This window comes from Acomys russatus, chromosome 12 (assembly GCF_903995435.1).
Source record: "Acomys russatus chromosome 12, mAcoRus1.1, whole genome shotgun sequence".
Classification (NCBI taxonomy): Eukaryota; Metazoa; Chordata; class Mammalia; order Rodentia; family Muridae; genus Acomys; species Acomys russatus.
Window position 1 is genome coordinate 44,737,026 of NC_067148.1, and position 14,377 is coordinate 44,751,402.

General features: G+C 44.1%; 1 pseudogene; it reads right to left on the reverse strand.

The window, feature by feature from the left end:
* Nucleotides 1–11,791: 11,791 nt before the first annotated feature.
* LOC127196090 (heat shock protein HSP 90-alpha-like) lies at nt 11,792–12,991 on the reverse strand (annotated as a pseudogene).
* Nucleotides 12,992–14,377: the final 1,386 nt, after the last annotated feature.

Here is a 14,377-nt window from a genome sequence, read left to right on the forward strand (position 1 = left end):
TTCTTATAGAACCCAGGACCACCAGCCCAGTGATGACCCCACCTCCAATGGGCTGGGTCCTTCCCCATCAATCGCTAATTAAGAAAATACCCTACAGCCAGATCTTATGGAGGCATTTTCTTAATTGTGGTTCCCTCTTTTCAGATAACTCTAGCTTGTGTCAAATTGACGTAAAACTAGCCAGCACAATTGACTTCCTGTCATTTTGACACACAAACACATCACTGCTCAGCCACAACCTTTCCTTTCTTGTTCTCTCCCAAGACCACACATTAATATCAACATTGCAATAAAACATCCCTCAATTTAAAAGTACTGCAGTCTTTAAAAACTCAAACACTTACAAGTCTCTTTAAAATAGTCTCTTTTAAAACCTCAAATCTTTAAAATAGTCTCTTTTAAAATCATAAGTCTCTCAATTGTGGGCTCTTATAAAACCAACAAACAGACAGACAAACAAAAAACCTTTCTTACTTCAAGAGGGAAGAGCCAGGGTACAGTCACAATCTGAACAAAGAAAAACCAAACTCCAACAGTGTACTCAGCTCAGTGTCAAATATCTCGGATTCATGCACAATCCTCTGGGCTCCCCCAGAGGGCTCAGTCATTTCTCTAGCTCTGCCCTCTGCAACACACACAACATGTCTTCTGGGCTCCAGCTGTCTCTGTTAAGGCTGCAGCTTTTCCTGGGTCATCCCAAGGCACTGGCATCTCCAAAATGCTGGGGTCTTCTTCTGCAACTGGGTTGCACTTTCACCAATAGCTCACAGGTTCTCTTCAGGGACTCCAGCCCTACCCCACAGTGCCAAGCCTCAGCTGCCCTCCATGACCTTTTCACACCTCTAAAACCAGCGCCACCTGAGTGACTTTTATATTGTTACTAATCTCAGCTGCCAGCACAACGTACAACCTTGGTCACCCCTGGGACACAGTTCTGTGTGCTGACTCTCAGGAAACACTTCCCAGAAGATTTTTTACCAGGCTGGCCTGGAACTCACAGAGATCTGCCTGCCTCTTCCTCCTGAGTGCTGGGGTTAAAGGTGTGAGCCACCATGCCCAGCTTGCTGGTCTCTTCTTAATCACAGCTGATTCTTCATCCATTTCCCCAACAAAGCAAAGGTTTACTTTAGAGTTTTCTTGTCTCTGTTAAGTCACAGCCGATATTTCAGCCCAGCTGAGCAGGCATCACAGATTCTTCACACAAATGGCGAGTTGAGTGGAAACCAGTCAGCGGAGTCTCTGGCTGCATGTGATTTAATCAGCACCAAGGCCATCTGCTTTTGCTGTTTCGTGTCTGGGTCACTGTAGACCCTTTGGGCCACTCTGAAGCTATTCATTCCTGCAAAGCTTTTAGAGTTTTGGATATCCGGAGATGATTGAGTAACAAAAACCAAATTTAATGCTCTAGCATTTTTTTCCCCTAAAGCCAGTGGATCAAAAGGGTGCAAATTCTGAAATTCATTGGGAGACTCTTCTGGGCCCCAAAGAACCTAAAGAGAGTTAGACAATTAATGAGGTTTTGAGTTGCACCCCAAATTCCAGTCATAAGGTACTAATGAAAAGTGTCCAGGGGCTGGAACCTGTGTTCTATTGGAGCTCTAATTAGAGTGCTTGGATGGAAAAATCTGCCCCAGAAGGGTAGCTTTGCAGCATCCGTACCAGCGGCTGCGGCCAAAAAAGCCTTCCTTAGCTCTGCCTAAGTACATCCCCTTTCTTCCCAAGTAACCACAGACGGGAGTTTCTGGGAATCACCCCAGGTGGACGGGTACCAGAGGGTGGACTCCAGCAAGGCAGTTAGTGCTTAGGGTTTACCAAAAATACAGAACCGAAGCAGAGAAGGATCGTAGTCAGGAAAGGGCGACACCAGGTGGTTGCCTTAGAGGCAGCTTCTGCAGCCTTCCCTGTGAGAACAATCTATCCCTGTATTCCTCCTCCCCAAGTTAATGCCGAAGAGATGATGGCTTGTGGTCCTCTCGTCTTAGGGGGAAATTTTAAGTGACTTGAGGAAGTAGAAGATGAATATGACTAACGCAGCAACATTGGCGACGAAGAGAAGATAGCCCTGACACAGCTCCCCTGTCGTGGGAGTGAGAGAGAATCAGAGGCGGGGATGGGGGGGTGGGATGGGGGGGGGGTGGGGGGGGGTGGGGTGAGTTGGTGGGTGGGGAGGGCGTGACTTTAGGAGCCAATTGGTATGACTGGAAAGTTCCAATCGTGGTGAGGAAAGGAGTCCTCCTCCTCCTTTTTTTTTTTTTCCTTAAACAAACCAAAAGACAAAAAGAAGAGGAAACAGCAAACAGATGGTGCCACCCAGTGACCGAAACTGGAGAAATCGGTAGAATCTCCAACAAACCAGGGAGGGAGGGAGGGAGGGAAGAGAGAGAGAGAGAGAGAGAGAGAGAGAGAGAGAGAGAGAGAGAGAGAGAGAGAGAGAGAGGAGAGAGAGAGAGAGAGAGAGAGAGAGAGAGAGAGACAGAGACAGAGACAGAGAGAGAGACAGACACACAGAGAGAGACACAGAGAGAGAGAGACAGAGCGACAGAGAGAGAGACAGAGAGACAGAGACAGAGACAGAGGGGGGGGGCGGGGAGAGAGAGGGAGCGCGCGCGCAATGTTGTGAAGAGGCTGCCACCTAGTGGCATCATTCAGAAAACCCGGCAAAATCTTAGGGGGGTAGGGTTTGAGGGTTAGAGTTTGGGTTTTGGTTAAGGTTGAAGGGTTATGGTTATGGTTATGGTTTGTGTTAGAGGGTTAGGGTAAGGTAGGTTTATGTCAAATGTTAGGGTTAGACGGCTAGGCTAGGGTTAATGCTAGTGTTAGTTTAGGGTCTCAGTGTGGGCTGGGTCTTGAGTTAGTGTTAGTGTTAGGGTTTGGGATGTACACTTTTTGAAGCTCATAAAGATTGATATCGACACTGCCCAGGGCCGTGTACACTTAAAAGTAGTGTGTAAACTTGTGTGTATGGGTGCAACTAAGCAGAAGGGTGCAGAAACTTGTTTGGGTGTGTGTGTGTTTGCACTACGGAACTGCGGTGGCATTCTAGTAGAATTGCGCTATCTAGGGTAAAAATCAGAATGAATGTTTTCCAGAAACTTTTGTAGAAAATAGTGATTATTTCCTATGCTTTATAGAGTTGCTTTTCTGAAGGAGTTTTACAGCTTTTGTATGCATTTGGTCCCATCACCTGGAGGTCTTACTGCAAACGGTACACAGTAAGGGCTCAAGTTGTAGGGGCGTGGTTTTCCTTCACAAAACATACAGATTCGACATCAGATTGTCTGAGCAACTCAGAGCACTGACATGGAACAGCGCAGAAAGCCCTCTTCCAGGGCATAGCTCATCAGGCAGAGTACAAACTACTGTGCAAGTTCTCAGTAAAACAGGAATAGTGCACAGGCAAAGGCGAGACATCTGTGTCCAGGGACTCCGCTGCTAGGTACAATTTGGCGCAGCTACTTATGAAGAGCCCAGCTATAACCCCAGCTATCTGGAGGAGCATTTTTGTGAGGCTCAGTGGAGTCTGTTTAGAGAAGCGATGCCCAAAGGAGCTGAATAGTAAGGTTGGGGTGGCGGCCAAGGCCCGGGTACTGTGGTCTACACCTGGCTCAATGAGCGCAAGCATTCTGGGTAATAAAGCCTATTCTGCCTGCACATACTTATTCAGGAGCCTGTGTGGCTTGTCCCATTCTGGATTTTGCGGTGTTTTAGTGCTCACAGATTCAAGGAGGCTTCTGCGTAGTTACCACCGGGCAGCGTGGCCTCCAGCACCTCGAGACCCTGAGGTCTGGCCAGAGCCAGAAATGCGGACGGTCTCAAGCCCTAAATTAGCCTCGGATCATGTTTGTGCCCTCGGCCAGCGTCGTGTGATCGGGGCAAGTCCTTGCTTGGGAGCAAGCGAGGTCCTGTTCTCTGCACTCTCCGGTTAATTATTATTATAACTAGCCTTCCTGCGACCTCAGGCAGCAGAGGGCTTTCACCTGCTCGGGATAACGTCTAACGGCCCCAAAAGACCGCTTAGCTTTCTGGGTATTGTAGTCCAAAGTCTCCAGAAGGCGGCGTTTGTGGACCCTAACCGTTCTGGGTTTTGTAGTCCAAACTTCCTGAAATGGGCACCTGTGGAGCTTTTTAGGTTTTGTGGTCCATTATTTCTCCACGGTCATCATTACGGAGGATCCAGAGAGCGTTTAAGGCTTGGCAAATAGACGGAGCCAACTGAGCCTGACCTCTGAGTGTTCACAGCCAAGTGCTCTCGGGAACGACCAAGTCTGTACTGGGGGAGAGACGAGAGGGGCCGAGATTGGTTGATGGCACCAAGCGTTGACGAAGACAAGCTTCCAGTCAGCTCCGTGCCACAGCAGCACAGAGAGGTGACTGTTTCAGTCTCCCATTCCTCCCAAATCAAGTGCGTGCTTAAGCGGAGTCCTGAGACATCTGGCAGGAGCCACAGTCTAAGTGGGAGGGGGTGCCCTCCTATGGAGGAGGAGGGACTGTTTGTCTGGGATGAGCTTGGCCCCTGTCGAGCCCCCGGGAATCCCCCTTTTATGTCCCTGAGATTCACTTGTTGGGTTTTTGCTTTTGTTTTTGTCAACTTGACAGAAGCTAAAGTTATCTGAGAGAAGGGGACCTCAGTTGAGAAAATGCCTCCATAAGACTGAGCTGTTAACTCGTGATTGACGTGGGAGGGCCCAGCCCATTGTGGGTGGTTCCATTTCTGGGCTGGTGATCCTGGGCTCTGTAAGAAAGCAGCCTGGGGAATTAAGCCCTCTTCTGTGGCCTCTGCCCAGACTGCCTTCATGGGCTAGGATGGAGAAGTATAAGCCAAGTAAACCCTTACCTCCCCATCTGGCTTTTGGTCATGGTGTTTCATCATAGCAGTAGTAGGCTTAAGATGCACACCCGTTGTCAATCAACAGACGCCTTGTCATATTTACTATTCATTAAGTATTCTCATATGTATTATGTTGTATTTCGTGGCTGTATCTCTATGTAGCCCAAGCTGGCTTCCAACTCACACAGATCCTCCTGCTTGGAGTTTCCCCAGTGCCGGGGGTACAAGGCTCACGATACTTAGTCTTGTTTTTGTTTGTTCCCTGGGGTTCTGTGTGAGGAGCTAAATTCTGCCATGTCAGAAATCCCGTTGGTTAGGTTGCATGCTGTGATCTTCGAGTTACTGACCTTTGCCTCAAGAGGGCTTGTGTTTTAGGCTCCTTGGACTATTTACCTTTGAAAGAAGTAGGGAAGTCCCAACTTGGAACCACCCAGAGGATCAAGGGAGTTCTTTTTTTTAAGTTAGTATTGGTTTTTTTTAAAAAGATTTATTTATTTATTATGTATACAATGCACATCAGATCACATTATAGATGGTTGTGAGCCACCATGTGGTTGCTGGGAATTAAGCTCATGACCTCTGGAAGAGCAGTCAGTGCTCTTAACCGCTGAGCCATCTACTACTCTGAGAAATAGGAAGTTCTTACAGGGAGTTACCCAGAGAACTAGGAAGTTCTACAGGGAGAGTGGGATTAGAATGGGTCCTATTGACCTTGCTCTCTCTATATTTTTACTAGTCGGCATTAAAGTGAATCTTGATCAGAAATTTCCTGACTTGATTTGTTATTTCTCGTGTCTCTGTACCCTACTTTCAATCCCCACTCCCTCTTTCAGGTGAACCCTGATTCGATTTTTCCTGCAGGCTGGGACACGACAGCTCTGTTTTGTTTGAGGGGGCTGTTTGTTTTTATTTTTCAGTGCGGTGTGCATTTGTGGCATGTGTAGGTGAGGGTGTACATAGCTTCCAGAGGATGACTTAGTGCGTCTCCGCTATAACGCTCCACTTTATTTGTTGCCAGGGTATCGCTCTGAATCGGAGATCCTGCTGTCTCCATCCCAGGTGCTGGGGTTATGGGCATGCTTGCCAGGCCCTGCTTTTACGTGGGCACTGCGGATTTGAACTCATGTCTTCCCTTTCACAGTGAGTAGGTTCTTACCCTCGGAGTCTCGGCTTTTGTTTGTTCGTTGTGTCTTGTGTGTTAGTATTTGTCCTTGCCTGGGAGAAAGATCATCTGCTGACACAAGTCACATACTGGGGATCCTGGGTAGCATGTCTTTCCAGATATTGTGGCCTAATACCAAGGAGTGCAGATGGGTTAGAAGGCAGAGGTGGGGGTGGGCGCTAGAGGGGTGGGGGAGGTCGGGGACCACAAACAGCTGAGAGGCCTACAGGAAGGGAGGAAGCTGGGTCTGCCATGAGCTTCAGCTGAGTCCCTAGGGAGTAAGGCCTGAGAGGGAGGAGAGGCCCCTGTAAATTGTCTGCTACGGGGGCTTGGCATGAGACTGGGCAGTTTGTAATGGAAGACTGGAAGTAAAGTGACAATCTTTTACAAGAGAGAGGATCTGGGTTCGATTCCCAGTGCCCACATGATGGCTCACAAGCGTCTATTAATTCCAGTTTGAGGGATCTAATGTCTTCTGGTCTCTGTAGGCACTTTATTCACCTGGTACCCAGACATGCATGTAGGAAAGACCCCAGTATGCATAACGATGATGAATAATAAAATGTTAAAAAGGATTAAAAAAAATAAAAAAACCCAAACAATCAATCGTTCTTATGGTTTAAACCAGTAATAGGAAGATTTGTGGATGAAGCATCTTCCTGGTAGTCTTGGAAGAGTTGATTTATAAATAGCTTTATCGTTCCCCACCCCCACCCCTAGCTCTTGCGTTCTCTCACTCTCTGGGTCATTTTTAATACTCATCACCTATGAGTATCCTTATCCTTTTGATGTCAACGCTCTAATTTTGACCAAAAGGAACCTCTTCAAATCAACCACGCTTTGGTTTTGACTAGATTATGTTTGCGTATTACATTTCATTTCAAATCCAGGAAGATTTGACTTAGATTCACTCTTTTAAAATCACCTAGATATATTTAATCATGAATATTCACTACAAACTAAAGGAGGTGGGTTTATTAGTGAGAATGTCAGTGGAAATACTATTCCCCAAATAGAACATATTGTTCTAACGTACATGGGTTTTCTCCATTCTTATCACTTAGCTCTGTTGCTGGTTTGTTTTTTTCCCAAATGCATCTCCTACATAAATTAATATTTTACTCCCTTGGAATAAGTTATTGGTCTATTTAGTGTGTTTAGGATAGATAATATATTTAATATTTAATGATGTAATACTTCTCGTTAAAGTAGGTTTTTTTTTTTTAATTGGCTTTTTTCTTTTCTTTCTTTTTATTTATTTATTTATTTATTTATCCATTCGTTTACTTGAGTCAGGGTCTCATTGTGTAACTCCAGCTGGCCTGGAACTTGCTGTACAGACAAGGCTGGCCTCGAACTTTGATATTGGGGATGGTAGGCCGTATGGCCAATGTTCAGCCATCTTGTCAGAGCCTAGGTTCCTATTTCTCCAGCAGTCTGTCATTAACCAGAAACCAGCTGACCCTCTCGTGGTTTGGCAGTTAGACTAAAGATAAGATTTAGATGCAGCCACCCTGTTGTAGTTTAGCAATTAGATTAGATAAAGATAGCAAAATATTCAGTGTGGCAGAACATTGTGACCTGCTTGGAATTCCTCGCATCTTGAGATAGCCTGCAGTTGGGTTGCCATAGCAATATGCTTCCCTGCCCCATGCCTTATAAAACCTTCTACCTGAAAAATAAAATTTGAGAGCTTGATCAAAGACTTGCTCTCCTTCTTCATGTACTGTGTTCTGTCCCTATACAAGAGAATTCTCCTCCTGGGCATTAGTCAAACCCCCGCTGGCCGGGCCACTTTGAGATTTACTTGCCTCTGCCTCTCAAGTGATGGGCTTAAAGACATGCGCTACCTTGGTAAACTAGGTCTTTTAAAGAATGCTTTTTATCTAGTAAGCTCAAAGACTAATATAAGAGATCATAGCAGTGGGTTTTTGATTAGCGTTATTTCTTTATATAACTTTTATGTGCTCGATATGACAGTTTTTCAGAGCTCACTGTCTTATTCTTTCAAACTTCTGAGTCCAGATAGAGGCAAAAAAAAAAAAAAAAAGTCAAAATGCTATGGGAACTTTTGTGTGAAGAATCTGGTATTGCTCAGAAATGTTAAGTTATAGGACATCACCTGAGCATTTTCCTGGTGAAAGAGTAATTTAAAGTACATATAATGCCAGGTGATTTCTTTTATATGCTGATCTTAAGCCATCACTTCTTTATAGTTCTTTGTTTTGAGACAGGGTTTCTCTGTGTAGCCTTGGCTGTCCTGGACTCACTTTGTAGACCAGGCTGGCCTCGAACTCACAGAGATCCGGCAGCCTCTGCCTCCTAGAGTGTTGGGATTACAGGCGTGCACCACCACGCCTGGCTTGCCCGGCATTTCTTAATAGTTCTTTCAAAATATTTTCCTGAATGTCACTCATTATTTCTCTTTGGAAAAAACCTCTTATATTCCCCAAACTGGGTTTTTCCCATTTCATAAATGAAAATTTGAAGTCTTTCGGCTGACGTTATGTTGTTTAAGTCATAAAGCAAGATATAGATAAAAGTGCAATTACCCTGATAGTTAAGTCTAATTTCCTAACATAATCAAGCAGTCATTTGCTACAATAGTTGCGCAGGGATTGTGTGGGGATGGTAAGGATGTTTTATGTTGAAGTTACTTTTATAAAACAGTGTTTGTTTATTTCTTAACCCAGCTATTATACATATAATTGAGACTCTTATATTTGTTTATAAGGCTTTACAACACAATCTTGAACAGTCTTTTTTTTTTCCCTGTTTTTTTTTTTTTGAGATAGGGTTTCTTGTAACAGCCCTGGCTGTCCTGGAACTCTCTTTGTAGACCAGGCTGGCCTTGAACTCACAGAGATCCATCTGCCTCTGCCTGCCTTTTTTTTTAACCCTCTATGTTATCTTGACTCCATCTTTGCCAAAATCCCCGAATTACTTGCTTTTTAGGTCTTTCTTTGTTCCAGCTGAGTCTTCTTTATCTCTCCCACACCTCTGCCTGTGGCTGAGTCCCTTGCTTCCTCTTCTAACTCCTCCCCCTCCGGCTGACAGGAAGTCCACCCCGGAAATCCACCCCTATTCTCTCTCCTGCTCATTCTTTATTGACTTATCGGGGGGACAATTGGGGAGCAGAATTTACACAACATTTATCAGGAAATTCTCATAACAGGGCTTGCGACCAGATACGAAGGGTACAGAAATCAGCATTTGAATTACACAATAACCAAAGCCAACATTTTTATTTCAAATTTGAGCTCCCCCCCCCGAACCAAGTCTATTATTACACTAGAAAAATCATTTGACTAATAATTTACTAAACATTTGACAAGAAAAATGGAAATGTAAGGTGTATTCATTGTCAACTGAACACACACACACACACACACACACACACACACACACACACACACACACAGTGAGGTTCTCTGCAGCATCTCGAACACTTCCTGTTCTGCATCTCCATTCATCTTTGGCAATCGGTCTAACCTTTAAGACTTGCTATGATCTTGTTGGGCTTAAACTACAACTCCATCAGCCTTAGCTTCCAGCGTATCTGGGATTACAGGTGTGCCCCCACCCTGCCTTGATTGTAAAATTGTACTATTTGAATTGTTTATATCAAACTAGAAGGAGAAGCATTTTCTTTTACTCAAAAACTCGTCTTTTTCTGGAGATGCAGCTAACAGGCAGTAGCCAGGAGAGACATGAAGGTCTTGTACATATTTTGCATTTATACAGCATACCTGTACTAAATACTACATTGTTTGGCATAAATGTAGAGAGAAAGGGTCGAAGGGGACCTAGAAATAGTTGCTTTTTTCCCCTTTCACTTAAAAAAATTATTTTATTATTTATACAGTAGTCTGCCTGCACATGTGCCTGCCTGCCACAAGGAGGCGCTGGATCTCATTAAGATGGTCCTAAGCCACCATATGGTTGCTGGGAATTGAACTCAGGACCTTTGGAAAAGCAGTTGATACTCTTAACCTCTGAGCCATCTCTCCAGCCCTCCCCTTCTGCTTTTAAAATGCAGTGATGCATGCTCACAAGTTCCTTATGGTAGAGGCCACAGGAGACATAGTCTCACCTGAGAGACACTGCTGTTTCTTTATCTCTGGAGTATCACCTCCCCAACTTCGCTCTCTTTATCCCTCAGGCTTTCTCAATCCACCCATTTCCTAAGGCTTTCCCACATGTACCTGTATCCTAAGACTTGTAAAAGATTCACTACATTGGTGATTTTAAGTGTTAGTTTTGCTTTCAAATAAATGATTAGAACTTTTTTTTTCAGTTTAAAAAAGCAGTGATTTTTGTTTGTTTGTTTGTTTTTGTTTTTTGAGACAGGGTCTCTGTGTGTTATCCTTGGCTGTCCTGGACTTGCTTTGTAGACCAGGCTGGCCTCGAACTCACAGTGATCCACCTGCCTCTGCCTCCCGAGTACTGGGATTAAAGGTGTGCACCACCACACCCGGCGAAGCAGTGATTCTTATAAACGTTGTGGAAAATATTCCTCAAACGTTCTGTCTTGGACCTCCCCTGTCTGCTAGGTTAGTGTCTGGAAGGCGTTAGAGAGCACAGTGTTAGTGGTTGTTTTAAAATGTGCTGCAGTTTCTCTCTTAACCTGGTTAGTATCCAAATAACTGGGATGGGACTTTATGTATTTATGTAACATACTTTATGGCACAAGACCTGAGCAGCATTAATCTGTTTTAACCCTAAACTAATCTGGCTTCCTCCCAGCGTAAATGCTGGAGATATTTGCTTTTATGGCTTTCTCTGTCCCCAGTTGCTATTTGATGACATCTCCTTAGGGCTCAAACCCTACTTCCTCTCCCTCTCTTCTCCTCCCCTGGCTGGCAGGAAGTCCAGCCCTATTCTCTCCCTGTTCAGTCATTGGCTGTCAAGCCTCTTTATTGACATATCAAGGAACAATTGGGAAGCAAAATTTAACAGAGATTCTTGGAACAAGGATTGCAGCCAGATGTAGGGGTGCAGAAATCAGCATTTGAATCTTTACACGGTGCACAAATAACGTTCTGCCTACAGCACAAAGCATTTTTTGTAGTTGAAATAAGTGATTTAAGCAACTCTTCAGTTATGTCAGCTGTCCTTGAATGTGCTCACTCACTTGCTCAATTTATACAGCCAGTTTGGGACGGGAACAATGTTTTTTTGCTTCCCCCAAGAAATTCCTCAAGCTTTTCTTTCTTTCTTTCTTCTTCTTCTTTAAATCTCATCTGTATTTACTGTTTAAAGTGGAATGTGAGTGGCACTCTATCTCCATTCACGAGCTTTGCTGAGTTACAAGACCCAGGGCAGCAGCTTAGGGTTTGTTCTTAGTCCTTTGGAAAACTAGCCACAAGGGGAATTTCCGTCAAGTTGTTTTAACCTGTGCTCTTATTTCCAAGACTAGTACACACAGAATTAAAACTACAGGGGATGAAAAATATTCCAAGATGAAACTTAAGCCATCCATCTTAAGTTTTGTCCTTTCTAAACTTGTATATCTCAGAACACTTAAGTACAAATGATTTGGTCTACTAAGGAACCCAGCTCAACAGCCAAACAGCTGCAGACTACAAAGCTAACCAACCGTAGGTTACATTATGCCTTACAACAAACGTTCTACCAACCTGTTGAATGGAACCTACAGTATCGAAAGTAGAAAGGAATTTTATCTCCCCTTAGTTTTTGTGCCACACAGGTGTTTTAAATGCTAAAAAAAAAAAAAGTCCTGGCAATTATACTATCAGAAGGAATGAAGGTAAGTGTCAAACACATAGTTCTGGTGAAGCTTAGCCTACTTCTTCCATGCGTGACGTGTCGTCATCTCCTTCCCAGGCGATATCTCTTCAGTCACAGCAGCACTGTTATCATCCACAGTAGGGTCACCCTCATCAATACCCAGACCAAGCTTATCATCTGTAGATCCCGTTGGCCAATGTCTGGGACCTTCCAGACTGAAGCCAGAAGATAGAAGTGCAGTTTCATACAGCAAGATGACCAGATCCTTCACAGACTTGCCATTCTTGTCAGCCTCTGCCTTTTGCCTTAAGGTTTCAATAATGGAATGGTGAAGGTTTATCTCCAGGTGTTTCTTTGCTGCCAGGTAACCCATTGTTGAGTTGACTCTGAGGGCTTGAGCGTCCATGACTCCCCATGTTTGCTGTCCACCCATCTGTGCTTGTGACGATACAGTGTGGGGGTGTCACCAGTCGGTTCGACACAACCACCTTTTTGCAGAGGTTTTCAAATTATGTCAGTTACCAAAGAAGGACTGGAACTTCCAGAAGATGAATATTGTTTTTAAAATGATCTGTATTATCTGTAGGCCTGGCTAGCAATCAATTAAGACACAGACATTTGTTATATTTTAAAATAGCCTTAGTTAATCTGGGACAGGGCAGACATTAATCCTCTAAACTACCTCCCGTAGTGGGGCAGGCATGGGATCCCTGCCTCAATCCCATGCCATCTGCTTCCAATAACTTCTATCAAGCTATCTCCCATTCATAATCCCAAATACTTGTTGGTGTTCTTCATCTGGATTCTCCATCCATGCTGCCAGCCATGTGCTTCTCCTCCAGCTAACCCATGGCAGCCTTCCTCTCTTCACTTTAGGTCTCTCTCCTTTCTCCTGGTGGTGATCCTTCTTCTTCCCAGAATTCCTCTCTCTCTTAGCCCCGCCTATCTCCTTTGCCCTGCCCAGGTGGGATGGCAGTTTATTAAGCAAAAGGTCAGTCACACACAGCAAGCAGTAATTAGCATCAAAATACATTAGACCATCCCCCAACAGATGAAGGAAAAAACAAACAAACAAACAAACAAAAAACCAAACAAAAAGAAAGAAAGAAACAGGAAGAGAAAGCTTTTCTTATTTTCTTTTCAAAGTTGGGAACTTTGCTGGATGGGGGGGGGGTCTTACCCTTTATTTCATTTACCCTCAGACTTTTCTTTAATCTGTTTATCTCCTTGAACACAAGATTCAGTACCATTCCTCTTCTTGGTGACTATTTCTCCTGAAAGTGTACATTTTATAATTTTCTTTGCTCAACCAGCTTCTTTTCATTATAGATCCTCATAAGAGTGAACATTAATAACCACACGACAGTCAATAATAGGCTGTTTTGAGATTTCCTCTGCCAACGGAATCAATAAAAAAAAAAAAAAAAAGCAACTCTTCAATTTAGCCTCAGGCAGATTTTTTTTTGGAAAAGGGCAAAAAGCATCCATATTCTTTGCCAAAATATCACAGGAGGAATCTCTAGGCCACATACTAAAATTCCTCTCCTCTGAAACCTCTTGAGCCAGGCCCCCACGGTTCAAATCAGCCTCAGCCCAGTGTCTTCCATGCTTTTATCAGTATGGACCATTAAGCCCCACTTAGAGCATTCAGCTGTTTTCCTAATATAAAGCCCCACAGTCCACAGTCTTCTAAACAAAAAAACATGGTCAAGTCTATCACAGCAATACTCCACTCCCGGCAAACAACTTCTATCTTAGTTGTGGTTTCTATTGCTTGGAAGAGACACCATGACCATGTGAAAAAAATTTAACTGGGGCTAGCATTCAGTTTCAGAGTTTTAGTTCATTATTATCATGGTGGGAAACGTGGCATTGTGCAGGCAGACATGGTGCTGGTGAAGGAGCTGAGAGTTTTCTACATCTGGGTTATCAGTCAGCAGTAAGTGAATTGGCTTGGCCTTCCAAGACCTCAAAGTCCATCCCCTAGTTAGTAAAGCCACACCCACTCCAAAGCCACACCTCCTAATAGTGCCAGTCCCTATGGGCGTATGGGAGCCATATTCTTTCAAACCACCACACTAAGTGACAGCCCAGCCCTTCTGTTTTTGTTTGTTAAAGACAAGATTTTTTTTTGTTGTTGTTTTTTGTTTGTAGACTAGGCTGGCCTTAAAGGGGACTATAGCTAAAAATGACCTTGTGCCCCTCATCCTCCTTGGTTCTGCCTCCGAGGTCCTAGGATCTTTGCTTTGATAGGAGGCTATTGTTAGTTCTCTTTCCTGGGATGATTTTGCACATTTTCCTGCTTCCTTGCCCCCCACAAGGACTTATTCACAATTTCTCCGTGTTTGCCATATAGTTGTTGATTTATGCCTCCCAAGTCTTACATTTTGTCTCAGCACTCAGAAGGTTTGATTCCCTAACAAGCAGATAGATTAAAATGGCACAACTCATGTATCTAGACCCAGGTCGACACTGGAAGTGCAGACCACTCATTTGATGGTTAAGCCAATGGTGATTCCTTGTTCTACCATTTGGGGCTTTGATGGCTAATGGTATGTGTCAAGTTTCATCCCTGTGTTTGAAAGATCTGAAAAATAAAAATACTTCTAGCTTGGAAAGCTTCTAACCTATAAAGG